Source organism: Anas platyrhynchos, chromosome 3 (genome assembly GCF_047663525.1).
Source record: "Anas platyrhynchos isolate ZD024472 breed Pekin duck chromosome 3, IASCAAS_PekinDuck_T2T, whole genome shotgun sequence".
Classification (NCBI taxonomy): Eukaryota; Metazoa; Chordata; class Aves; order Anseriformes; family Anatidae; genus Anas; species Anas platyrhynchos.
The window spans coordinates 111399753-111413154 of NC_092589.1; positions in this window are offsets into that span (position 1 = coordinate 111399753).

The following is a 13402-nucleotide window of genomic DNA, read 5'->3' on the forward strand; positions in this document are numbered from 1 at the left end:
TGATTTAAGATGTTATTGCACCTGAGGTCTTTGTTACTGGCTCTTGCTGGAGGTTGCTGACCCCACTGTAGAGCTGCCAAAAGTAATGTGCTTCAAGTGTTTTAGACCAGTGAAGGTCAAGTAACGATGTGAGGTCTGTGCATATACTGAATATGGGGAAAAGATGGGTGTAAGAAAATCCTTCCTCCTCTCATTACATCCATGCATTTACAAGGCTTTTTCTCAGGTCAGTGCTGTCACTGGAGCTGTTGTTGTCTCATTCTTTAGCACAGAATGCTCTTAATCATGAATCACTTTTTGGATAGCACCCTTTTCTCAAAGCTGATGTTTGATTTCCATAGACTGCACTGCTTTTCCTTCAAACTGGTATTGCCCATGAGTTTTGCACCCTAAAATCTATATAGCAATGATATTTTCACCAATTATAATCACACGAGCTTTTAGAAACAAATTAGCTCAAAACAGTTCAGTGTCTGTTCAGTTATCCCAGGCAGCTTTACTGTGAAAGGAGTCTTAAGGCTACATACACAAAACAATTTCATGGCACACGCAGTCCTTTAGGTGCTTAAATCCAAAATTTAAATATCACAGAGATTAGAAATGTAAAATAATAATAATAAAAATAATAATAAAAAACCTCCTCCTCTCAGCTGTTGTTTAGTGACAGAAGGCATGAAGTCCTAGTGATGTGTTAGGTTCTGCTGATAAACCCCACAACATGTTTAGTTTTAAAATTTTAGTATCATTACCAGAAGATCTTAGGTCACCTCGGACTCTAAAGTCTATCAGCTTTTAATAGATTTCTAAGTCAATCCTGATTGTTCTGAATATTCTAGCTAATTTGGGATATTTATTTTGAAAAAACAAAAAATTTAATTTATTTTTTAACTCTTATCTACTGCTGTAAAAGAGGAAAGCTCAAAATGTAACAACTGTAGCTTCTCTTTCCTTGTAGTGCAGATGAGTTTGTTGCTGACAAAGAAGACTTGCTCTCTGTTTCTAGCTCTCTACTCACCATGTAAATTTGTCCCTCTAATGTTTTTGCTTCCCTCTCTCATTGCCATGCCCAGGTAAGGTTTTGGGGCAGGTTTCCCAGTCAGGGTGTGATTCAGAATGGGCCATTCCTCTCTGAAAGCTGCATTGCCCATACACCACTTACAGTTGGCCCTTCTGGCTGGCAGAAAATCTGACGAGTCTCATGCATATGCTATGAAATAAACATTTTTAGCCTGTCCCTTTCCCAGCCCTGATTTTTTCCGAAGCACTGTCCTCCTACTATAGTTACAAAGGCTGGTGGTTTGTAGAGGTGATCCTGTAGCTGGGAGAGACGCTGCGGAGAAAATGTGTATTCAGAAACACTGTGCGAACAACTCAATATCAAAAGCCTTCTCCTCTGTGGGATAGGTCCCCACTTTGAGATGCTTAATTTTCTAAGTTGTCTGACTATAGCCCCACTAGGATCAGAAAACCTAGCTGTGGCAAGGTAGATGTAAGACAGAGATCCTAGCACTAAGGATATATTGATGTGGTCTAGAAAGGAGAAGAGAGGTGAACGAAGGACACACAGAGTGGGAAAGGACTTCCTGAAAAAGTAGGGAAGCAGTAAGATCAGCCTATGGAATCAACCATCTCTGCCCCGACTGCAGCCCACTCAGGGTCACCTGGCCAAGCAGCAAGGTTACACACAGGAAAGAGGGAACTAGACATGTGAAAATAAAAATAAATAAATACATAAATAATAAAAAAGCCCAAACCACAGTATTAATTAGAACAATAACAGAAAAAATGTTTAATGAAGAGGGGCATTGTCTAAGAGTCTTTTGGTAGCCAGAGCAGTGGCTTAACCGAAGCATAAAATATGGAGAAATCCCCCCAAGCTTTATACCAGATACTTTCAGGGTCATATCAGAAGGGACATGAAAAGGACATAACCAACTTTGAATACACAGGATTGAAGAGCCAGCTGAAAAAAAAGATTCTCAAATTCTGTTTGCATCACAGTTGGTGTGTATATTGCAGTGCTATGGGCACTCCTAAAAAGACATGCACGAATACATGAATGCCCTTTTTTTTTTTTTTTTTTTTTTTTTTGTCCCAGAGGGCACTATCCCAGGCAACTAGACTTCACAGCCTGGTCTTAGAAGTAAAGCTCAGAAGTAAAGTTAATTGAGCATAGGCTGTTTGTCTTGCTCAGTTTCCTTGCTTTCCTATAGTGCTTCCTTGATTGGAGAAACACAGAGCAGTAAATGTAATTTAAAAGACATCCACAACATTTCCGACATCCTTAGCATCATAGCACATGCCATTCTTGTCCTCCAAAGTATGTGGGGAAAGTGTGGTCATCTCACACAGTGCACAAGGACAGCTGCTATTTAGTGGTTCTGTTAATCACAAGTGCATTTTAATAACAAACAAATTCTACTACTTCTTATTTTAAGCCAAGTTCATGTGTTTATTTTAAGAACAAAGGCCCAATTGCATAAAGTATCAGTGTTGCTCTAGCCAAAAAAAAAAAAATGTAGACATCTCACTCCTCCCTTCCCCAAAAGAAAAAAAGATGCCTTATCTGGTTGACTGCAAGAGCAACACTCTTAGATTAATCTCGAAAAGCCATCTAATGAGCAAGAGGAATGCATTACATCTAAACAAAAGATCACATTTATTGGCCTATCTTTTCCTGAAAGCAGATTCTACATGTGCTGAAGATAAACAACAGCAGCAAAACAGGGAGTCTATGGACATAAAATGTAATCTAGAGCAATTTTCTGTGACTTTCAATGGGAGTGGGGAACATGTGAGCTTCTTCCACTATACTAAACAGTTTTGAGAGCTCAAGAAGCACTGAAGTCAGGTTTAATACATGTTTGTGTTGCATGGTTGATTATGAATTCCACTGGAAGACTTTCCCGTGGCTGGGGCATTCATAGACTTTTCTCTGAGGAATCTCTAGCATTAAATGAGTATTAACTCACAGCCTTTCACATTTTTTGGGGTGCTTACATGTCCACACCTTCCCATGAAATTGAGTGAGTTGGAGTCAAATGTACATCTGGAGATCATCTAATCCAACACCCTGAACAAAGTAGAGCCAACTTTGAAGCTGAATTCAACTGTGAAGTCAGATGAAGCTGCTCAGGACTGTGTCCATTTGAGTTCTGAACATCTCCAAAGAATTTGATTCTAGAACATCTCTGGGCTCCTGTGCTAGTGTGTGAACAGTCACAGGGTGATGTTTTTTTTTTTTTTCTTTTTCACATAGATATTATCTATCGTTTGTTGTCTTTTCAGTCTGAGAAGAGATTGATTGTTTCTTCTTTTTAACCATGGAAGAGGTTGCAGAAGACACCAATAGTCTTTTCTTCTTGAGACCGAACAGCCCCATCTCCCTCTTGTTCATACACTGTATTCTGACCAGGTTGTTGGTCTCTGCTGGACACTGTGGTATGTTCATGACTCTCCTGCACTGGGGAGCCCTGGACTCTGAACCCTGGACAAAACAATCAGGATGTTTTTCTCACAAGTGCCAAACAGAGGAAAAGGATCTCTTCCCCATCCCACTAGCTGCCTTTGCTCAGCGTGCAGTTAGCCTTCTTGGGCTAGAGGCCATGCTGCTGACTCACGTTCAACTTCTTGTCCATTGGCAGACTAGAGATAGGTAGATATAACATCTAAATATTATGACCTAGCAGTGTGCTCATGTGGCCAAGAATGCCAATGGCATTCTGGCCTGCATCAGAAATAGCATGGCCAGCAGGACCAGGGCAGTGATTGTCCTCTTGTACATGCCACTGGTGAGGCTGCACCTCAAATATGGTGTTCAGCTTTGGGACCCACCCTACAAGAAGGATATTGAGTTGCTTGAGCATGTGAAGAGAAGAGCATCAAAGCTGGTGAAGGGACTAGAAAACAAAACACATGAGGGAACTGGGGTTGTTCAGTCTGGAGAAGAAGAGGCTGAGGGGAGACCTCATTGCATACTACAGATACCTGAAAAGAAGTTGCAGCAAGGAGGGTGTTGGTCTCTTTTCTCATGTGAAAAAACATTGATGCAAAAAATCTCAAATTGTGCCAGGGAGATTCAGACCGGATGCTAGGAAGAAATTCTTCATGGAGAGAGGGTTCAGGCACTGAAATGGGCTGCCCAGTGAAGTGTTGGAGTCCCCATCCCTGGAGGTTTTTAAGAGACGAGTAGACATGGCACTGAATGGCAAAGTTTAGTAGTGTGACAGGGTAGGTCAGGTTGATGGTTGATGATTGTGAAGGTCTTTCCTGACCTAGATGATTCTATGATTCTATTATTGTAAATGTGCATATTGCACATTGCATATTATATATTTTATCTTATACATCCAAACCTTTATACTACCCACAAGAAAAAAAGTGTTTCTGAAAAAGTTCTGTTGCAGACTTATCCACAGTAGAGTAAATGGGCTATCTGCTAACTACATTATTCTGGACATCAGTAATCACTATGGGAGTACTTGACTTCAGAAACAGAGACTGGCTGCACACCAGATACAGAGCAGAAGTGGAGACGGGGTGAAGAAGCAACTGATTTTAGCATCAGACTTTCCAGTATGTGCTGACTTGTTGGTACCAACCTTTGTAGGCTATGCTTTTCTACTTTAAACAGTTTTTTAGTTGGAATTATTATTATTTTTAATGGAAAAAAAAAGTTATGTAATTTTATTAAATAAATCATCTTCTCCCTGCAATATCTACTAGTTTGCATGCCTTGCTAAACATTAAACCAGATGAAATGGGGCTTGGTTACATACGGTTAAGTGGCACAATTTTTATGAACAGAAAATGAGATAACTATTTGTTATTTTTAAAACAAATGTTCACCCATAAAAAGAAACATCTCGATTAGACAGAAGGTGACTTCACAAAGGTGCATTATGTGGCAGCCAAAAATTGAAACGGGTGGTAGATTATTTCCAAAGTTAAAAGTTTATGGCAAAACCACGATATAAATTAACTGCTAGCAGCCGTTGAGTCTATTTCTCGGATCATTTATCTGTATGAGAGTGTTATATGTTTGATGCCTGGTATGTATGATGCTTTTGGGGTGGATTAGAGTGTTTCTGAGTGATTTAACACATGAAATCAGCTCCAAGTTTCTAAAACAATAAACATAATGATCAGAAAGAGAAGTCAATACATGCATCTTGATTTCTTGTTGCCATTACAATGTGCCTATCTACATCAAGGCCTTCAACACCATTAGATTTATTAGATTATCTCCAAGTCATGAATTAGTTCTGTTCTGACAACTCTGCTGAAATGCAGAGAAGTATAATTCCCATTTTACTGCTGGGAAATTAACATATGAGAAAGTAAAATGACCAAATCATGCAATGGATCCAAAGCTGGCCTAAGAACTGAACTTCAATCCAGAATGTCAGCTATTAAAACTAGATCCTGCCTCTGTAATAGGTAATATGTTGTAAGGATAATCAGTCATGGGGTATTTATTAAGATTTGCAGATAGCAGAAAGATAGAAACATTCAATAGCAAGCTTAAGAAGGAGGGCATGAAGGTCCAGATGGCATGGCTATGAAGAAGTCACCTGCTGCTGAGATCATCCCCCACTAGTAAAATAAAAATGCTAATTTTTTAAAACTAAAGTTTGTTTCTCAAAGGGTCTGAAAATTTCAGTTTGAATGATTTGGAGGAGGAACTGGCAAATGCTGAATATGATCCAACTGGACCATTTCACAAAACTGTAAAACAAATTCATCAGGGTGTTTCAGCTAAAAGGAGAAAAAAAAAAGTCAAAATGTTTCACTGTGACATTTTACAAATACAACTTTCTGATTCTTTGTTTAAACAAGAATTGAAGCTTTGGATGATGAACTTTGTGGAACATCATTGGTGAAGCTGCTGAACTAATGGGAGCTGAGTCGGAAGAGTTACCTCAGTTAGCTGCTGACAGTCATTTTGGGAAGGCTTGGCTGGCTCAATGTGCTGAAACGAAGGGGATGACCTAAGGATTAAGAATTAACTTTAGGCTTTTGACTTGACAGTAATGTACATTGTACATGTGCGTGTGTTTGCATGGATGTATGTGCATATAGACAGAAGTGTCTGAGACAAGGTTGGGTTTGTAGTGTTGTAATGCATTTGACTTCATAGCTTTGTGTATGTGGGCTGTGTGTGAGGGATGTGTTCTTTTGAGTTTGGCTGGCTTTCTGTTCCGCAACTTTCAAATTAAAGTTTTGCATAACTTTCTGTATTGTTTGTAAGTAGTTGTAAGCCAGTCATTACCATAGAGAAAAACAAAAGCTTATTAAAGAAACAAATGTAATAAAGACAGAGAAAGAGCATTATGGAGAGACAAAAAGCCTGTTAACAATGTGAAATGCCTGTCTGAAGTGTCACAGAAGACAAATGCAGTAGGTGTTTGTGTGACCTTTTTATTAATTAACGACTCCCTGATAATATTCCAAGGTAGTGACCCTGAAATAATTTAAATTAGAAGCAGGAAAGTGCAATTAACACATACACTGAAACTCAGAGACAGTCATACCACCTTCCATTTTTCTTCCTTTTTTACAGCAGTGTATTACAGCCCCAATGGGAGTGGGAGGTGTGGGGGAGTGCATGTACATGCAAGAAATGGGGATTTTTCTGGCTAAATGCAGAAACTCGATTCAGTTAGCATAGGGTTCTAAAAGCTTTTTGCTACTGGTTTTGAATCTTGACTGTCTTTCAGGTTGGCTACCAATTGAAAACTTAAGAATATTAAAGGCTTTAGGAAAAAAAAAAAAAAAAAGTAATTTCAGGGTCATTTGTGAGTGCCATGAGGGGACGATTAGGACACTGATGACAAAGCTGTACGTTAACAGATGGAGTGATTTCTGGGGGTTCCACCATAAAAAAAAAAAAAAATAATAATAATAATAATAAAAAAAAAAAACAACACACTTTTATACTTCAAACCTGCACAAAGAGCTATAGTTACCAGTGCTTTCAGGGCAATGGTACAGTTGAACAGAAGGGCACCCTTATATCACTTTTACAGAAGATGGTCCTGAATAAAAACAAAATCCAGCTTTTCAGAAATAATGTCCTACTATCATAGCAAATACTAAAAAAAGATACTAGTGCAAAATAGTGTGTGTATGCTCACTTATTTTCCTCCGTTTGGCTACAATTCTGGGTTACATCTAACTGTGGCAGAGGTAGTATTATCAGGAGAAAAGTGTGGGGAAAAGAAAAGTAAATTATGAAGGCTAAATACTTGTCATCCTTAGCCAAAGCTATACACAAAACAGAATATAGCCTCTGTGTATAACAGAGTAGAGTATAACCTCTGCTTACAGCACACACCTGGCAATCAAGTTCGGTGTATCTCACATAGCCTTTGTTATGTCTAAAATTTGGTGGCGGAACTGCTGCTCTGTGTTTGATCCTCTCCCTCTGCCAATGCCCAGACTAGCAGATGAGCCATCTCCAACCGTTCTGAGAAGATCTCTCAGTGCTCTTTGTTCTTTTAACAGCTACCAAAATCACAGTCAAAATACACTTTTGTGGTGTGTTCCTGCATGTTGGGAAAGCCTTCATGGTTTGGTAAGGCAGGGATACTTCTGTCTAAACTGTCATGAATCACATTGAAGAGAAAACATGAAGAATTGACTGAGAAAATTTAGAAGCCTTCAGAGCAATTCAGGATACTTATAGAGTACGAAACTGATAAAGATTACAGGATACAGCTGTGGGGAATGAAAGCATTGGCCACAAAGAATTTGTCATAAGTTGCTTATACTACCCATGTGATTTTGCAAATTTATGCTCATGTAGGTATATAGCCAGCATTATAGGAATGACTGACTGGTTATGGATACACTTACATACCCAATATATAGCAAGCTTGCAGAGAAGACGTACTTTAAGGAGGACGGTAGGGCAGGCCTTGGCCCATCCCAACTGCAGAGTGATTCACATCAGTAAAAGAACAGTGAGGTCTTGCTTCTTCTGAAAGAGAATGCAAAAGAAAAGGTTTTCAGCACAGTAGGTGAAAGCATGTTTAAAATCCCCTTGCTCAAAAATTCTGCTGCACCTGGAACCCAGAGGTATAAAAGAAATTAAGGAGGATCTCTGCAGTACATGGTCCAGGTTGATACAAGTCAGTATCACAGGCACTGAAGGTCAAAGGGAATGATGCATTATACTGAAGAATTGTATGAGATAGTTGGCAGGTAATACCCTGGAAACTGCAGATTCCCAGGGTGTTTGTGTGGCTGTGTATGGTTAAGAATGAACCTATTTTCTGGAGAGAAGACAATTCGAGTAGAAACAGAGTTACATAGTTGAAACATAGAGCTACTATGATATCTTACTGTCAATCTAAAGACAGAAGTTCAAACCTCCTAGCAAACATGCCCTGACACCTACTTCCCCTTAATTCAGCTGTGATAGATTATCAGGTTGCACAAACCAGAGATAGAGGATGCATGCATGTGAACCTGTTTCCTTGACCATTCTATTTAAATTCCTATTTTTGAAATATGCCTTAATCATACAAGTTCAACAGCATTCAAAACTAAAGGTTTTATCAGAAATATGCTGCTATGAAGTATTCAGATTAAATAATTAAATATGAAGTATTCAGATTATTTGTTGCATCTGCGTTTGATACTGTGGCCTATGCCTCATGGCTGGAGTCAACAATGGTGCATTTACACACAGATATTGCACAACTTCTATATTTTTGTGTAATAATGCATTGGAATTATGAGGAAGGCTATTTCTCATAAATTATTTACCAAAGAGTAAGTGTGGTGTTACATACTGTAACATAAAGCCACACCACTTTAGTCACAGAGGGTGATGAGGTAACTCAGGCTGGAAGGGACCTTGCGATGTCTTTAATGCAACTTCCCACTCAAAGCAAGGACAACTTTAACTCATGTTGGGTTGCTTGTTTGCCTGGTCACGTATTGTAAACCTCCAACATTTGCTTTTTTCTGCAAGGTCCCAGTTTCCCTCAATGCCTTGAATGGATAATGAGATGAGAGAGATGGTACTGAGAGGAATAAGCATATTTCCATGTTTTAAAATATGGGACTAGAACCCAAGATTTTTGGCCCTGGCATGCTTTCCCTGTGATATTAGGCAAAACTGGATATCAGTAGGTATGCAGAGAGACTCTGGTTAGCATTGAACAGGCAATCTTCATTCTGGCCTGTCTTGAATGTGTTAGTGCTTAATTTTTCCTGTCTGCATGTTTTTTCAAATATATATGTATATATTTGTATAGATTTTTATAGATAAAAAATATATATATTTTTTGTCCTACAGGATCCCAAAGTGCTTCTCAAATTATACTCATAACTAGCCAAAGCCTACGGCTGCTGAGGCCAGTAGACATTTTGCCATTGATTTCATTTGGGCCAGGATTTGGCTGCGTAGTAACAGAATACAAGCAGTTCTGTATGTCCGTATGACCTTTAATAAATTCTGCTTTCCCATCTGAGTAATAAATCTGCCAGCAGAAGAGGAGTGCAAAATTTGATGCCATTTACTGAATAACTCAATTTAAACTTTTTAAGGTATCAGTAGGCCATAATGACAATTGCTCTGCAATTATCAAAGGCATAAAATAGAGCTGGAGATGGATAATGCACTATACGGTAAGCTTGGATGTAGGTATGTGTGTAGAATCTGTGTATACACAGCAAATGCATACATGTATTTTTAAATCACTTAATAAAAGACCAAGTCCAGTTAGTTGCATAACCTAAATTCTGGAACATTTTTGCTGTCCTACGTCTGCAAAAGTTTTTCATTTAGGAACACACACGTTTCTTGTCAATGTTATTTCTACAATCACTTAGTTAGAGCAGGGCATATTGTTCTCTGAATTTCTTGTTAAAATGTTTCACTTAATTAAACTTTTACAACCAGTTCTGCTCTATGTCTGATACTTGCTGTAAATTATAAAGAAAAGCCCCTCTGGCATTTATGAGAATTCAAATGAGGAAGACTATAGGAAAAAGAGAAACAATGTCAGTGAGCCCCAGATAGTTGCTCGTTCCCTGTTATCTCCCACATAATTCAAATTAATGAAATATATTACCTCTTATTATATAAAATAGGTTGAAAATGAGGCCAAAATTGAACTAATAATATTTCAAATGATTATATTGCTAAAGTTTCATAAGTGGAGTCAATTGAACCATTATTTGAATGATTGTGGTTTTGCCTACATTTTATGTAATTACATGGGAAAAAGAAAAAAAAAAGAAATTAAAGAAACTTGCTAAAACAAATTTGCTACAACAAATTAGCTAAGAAAAAATTAGGAAAAATCAAACAGGAATAGAACTTAAAGTTACACATAGTTGTAACTGCTCATACATCATACCTGTGCATGCCAGACAACCCCCTCCCCTTCCTCTGTCAAAACGTGGCAGCACTATCAGAGGGGTGCTTAAGATGACACCTCCTGTGTGGGGATTTTACAGCAGCTAAGTTCCAGCAAGATCTAGTTTTTGAGATCAATGTTCTGCTTCTAGGCCCTCCCCAGACCGAAGGGGAAGGACTGCAAGATGGCTGTCACATCGATTACAGGGCTGAGAGCTCTAATCCAATTGGCGGCAACACTGCTATGAGACTTGGAAGTCTCCTCTAAACCCTAACCACAGTTTAGTGTGCGAACTATTGTGTTTGCTCTTGGGAATCTTCACTCTTGCCAAAGAGAGCCTGTATTTATGCTATTTGGCATATTTATTATCCAGTTAACCCATTCTTTTTAAGTAAATCCTTCTTCAGAATTTATAACCCTCCCAAGAACTATGGATGATGGACAGAAATAAATATCCATGAAGGGGAAAACAAAAGAAAACAGAACTTTAAATCACTCCTCTCCCATAACTTTTATATATATTTTTTTTCTATTGTCCTTTGTTTCACAGGGCCATTTTTCATGATGGATGGAAGCAAGAATCAGACAGGGTCTGAGAAATCTGGTTGTGCTTAAACATTTGTGAAATTCAGGGAAATGAGTTGTGTAATCTGACATCAAGTAAAGATCAGATGACACGGAGGCTTCAGTTTCCTTGTGAATGAAGGTGAAAAAGCTCTGCAGTCAACATCTTTATTTATCAGGATGCTCAAGAGAATGTGTAAACAGAGATTTTTATATCTCTGGTTCCCCTGGGCAGGGTGACATACACAGATCAGTTTTATTCAGGATGAGAACTTTAAAAAAAAAAATAAATAAACAAAACAAAACAAGAACTTCTGATGGCTAAAAGCTAAAGACAAAATTGAATTACCTTACTTTCTAAGAGATGCTCACTCTCTGATGAAAGCTAGATAGTTGTGTATATACAACTGTGCTAAATTCATTCTGATTTGAAGGTTAATTTAGCATATGTGAGAACAATCACGGAATCACAGAATCACAGAACTGTCAGGGCTGGAAGGGACCTTGAAAGATCATCGGGTCCAACCCCACTGCCAAAGCAGGTTCCTCAGATTAGGCTGCCCAGGTAGGAGTCCAGACGGGCCTTGAATATCTCCAGAGAAGGAGACTCCACAACCTCCATAGGCAGCCTGTCCCAACGCTCCATCACCCTCACCATGAAGAAGTTCTTTCGCATGTCAGTGCAGAACTTCCTGTGCTCTAACTTGCAGCCATTGCCCCTTGTCCTATCCCCACAAACCACTGAGAAGAGGTTGGATACATCCTTCTGTCCCTCACCCCTCAGATATTTATATACACTCAGGAGATCCCCTCTCAGTCTTCTCTTCTCCAAGCTGAACAGACCCAGGTCTCTCAGCCTTTCTTCATAGGGAAGATGCTCCAGGCCCCATATCATCTTTGTGGCCCTCTGCTGGACTCTTTCCAGGAGATCCCTGTCTTTCTGGTTAGCCCAGAACTGGACACAGTACTCCAGGTGAGGCCTGACCAGGGCAGAGTAGAGGGGGAGGATCACCTCCCTTGACCTGCTGGCCACACTCCTTTTAATGCACGCCAGGATCCCATTGGCCCTCTTGGCCATCAGGGCACATCAGTGCTGGTTCATGGTCAACCTGTTGTCCACCAGGACCCCCAGGTCCTTCTCCTCAGAGCTCCTCTCCAGCAGGTCATCCCCCAGCCTGTACTGATACTTTGGGTTGTCCCTTCCCAGGTGCAGGACTCTCTCACTTGCTCTTATTAAACCTCATTTGGTTTCTTCCTACCCTTCTCTCCAGCCTCACTGAATGGCAGCACAACCTCCTGGCATGTTAGCCACTCCTCCCAGCTTTGTGTCACCGGAGTGACATTACCGCCAGTCTTCAGGCACCTCACCCATTCTTCAGGACCTTTCAAAGACGATAGAGAGTGGTTCAGCATTCACCTTTGCCAGCTCCCTTAGCACACGCAGATGCATCCCATCAGGACCTATGGATTTGTGTGCGTTGAGCCCACTCAGACTCTCCCAAACCACTCTCATGTCCACCAGGGGGGAACCCGCCATTTCCCAGACCCTTTGTCCTATTGCCAGGGGCAAGGAGTCCTGGGGGAGTGTCCTTGAAGCAAAGACTGAAGCAAAGAAAGCATTCAGAATCTCTGCCTTCTCAGCGTCTCCCGTGACCAGGACACCCCCCTCATTCAGCAAGGGGCCCACATTGTCTCTAGTCTTCCTCTTGCTGTTTACATACTTGAAAAAAGTCATAATTTGTGGCAGACTTAAAATCATAGAATGGCTTGTGTTGGAAGGGACCTTAAAGATGCAAATTCCAATCCCTTCTGCCATGAGCAGGGACTTAGGTGATATCTGGTAATAGGATGTCAAAGCTATATAGCCCAACCTGCTCTGAGATCTTGCTAGATCAGCATGGATGTGCTGCAGAGCAGCGAGTGTTATTACTGCATAAACTCAGTGTGGGCACTAGAATCTCCTGTTTCCAGGACCTGAGCTAGCATGACGCTGCTCTGTACTGTAAATATGTATCTGCTCCCACAAAACTTACTCAGGTATTTGCAAACTAGTGATCCATTGCTTCCCATATGTAACCCATCATGCCATGGGATGAAACCAAGCTCTAAAAGTTCATGACTGCAAAAAAATGGATAATTTCTGTTTTCCCATTAATGAACCAGCAAAAAATCATATTTCAGACTGGATTGATTGTATTAAAACAAACATGTACACAGAATTTCTAGTCTTGTTTGTTAAAGAGTTTATTCTCAAAGAGATAACATTATTTTAGCCTAAGTAGGCTTTTTTCAAGGACTATCTATACAGTATTCCAATAGCTGAAAAGAAACCATTACAATTCCACACATATTCCACCCCAAAGTAGTCCTATTTTGTGAGTGAATTCTTCAACTTTATTAAATTCATCTTTGAACTTGGAATTCATTTAAATGAGGTCTAGGCTCCTGTTTTGGAGATTGAGGGG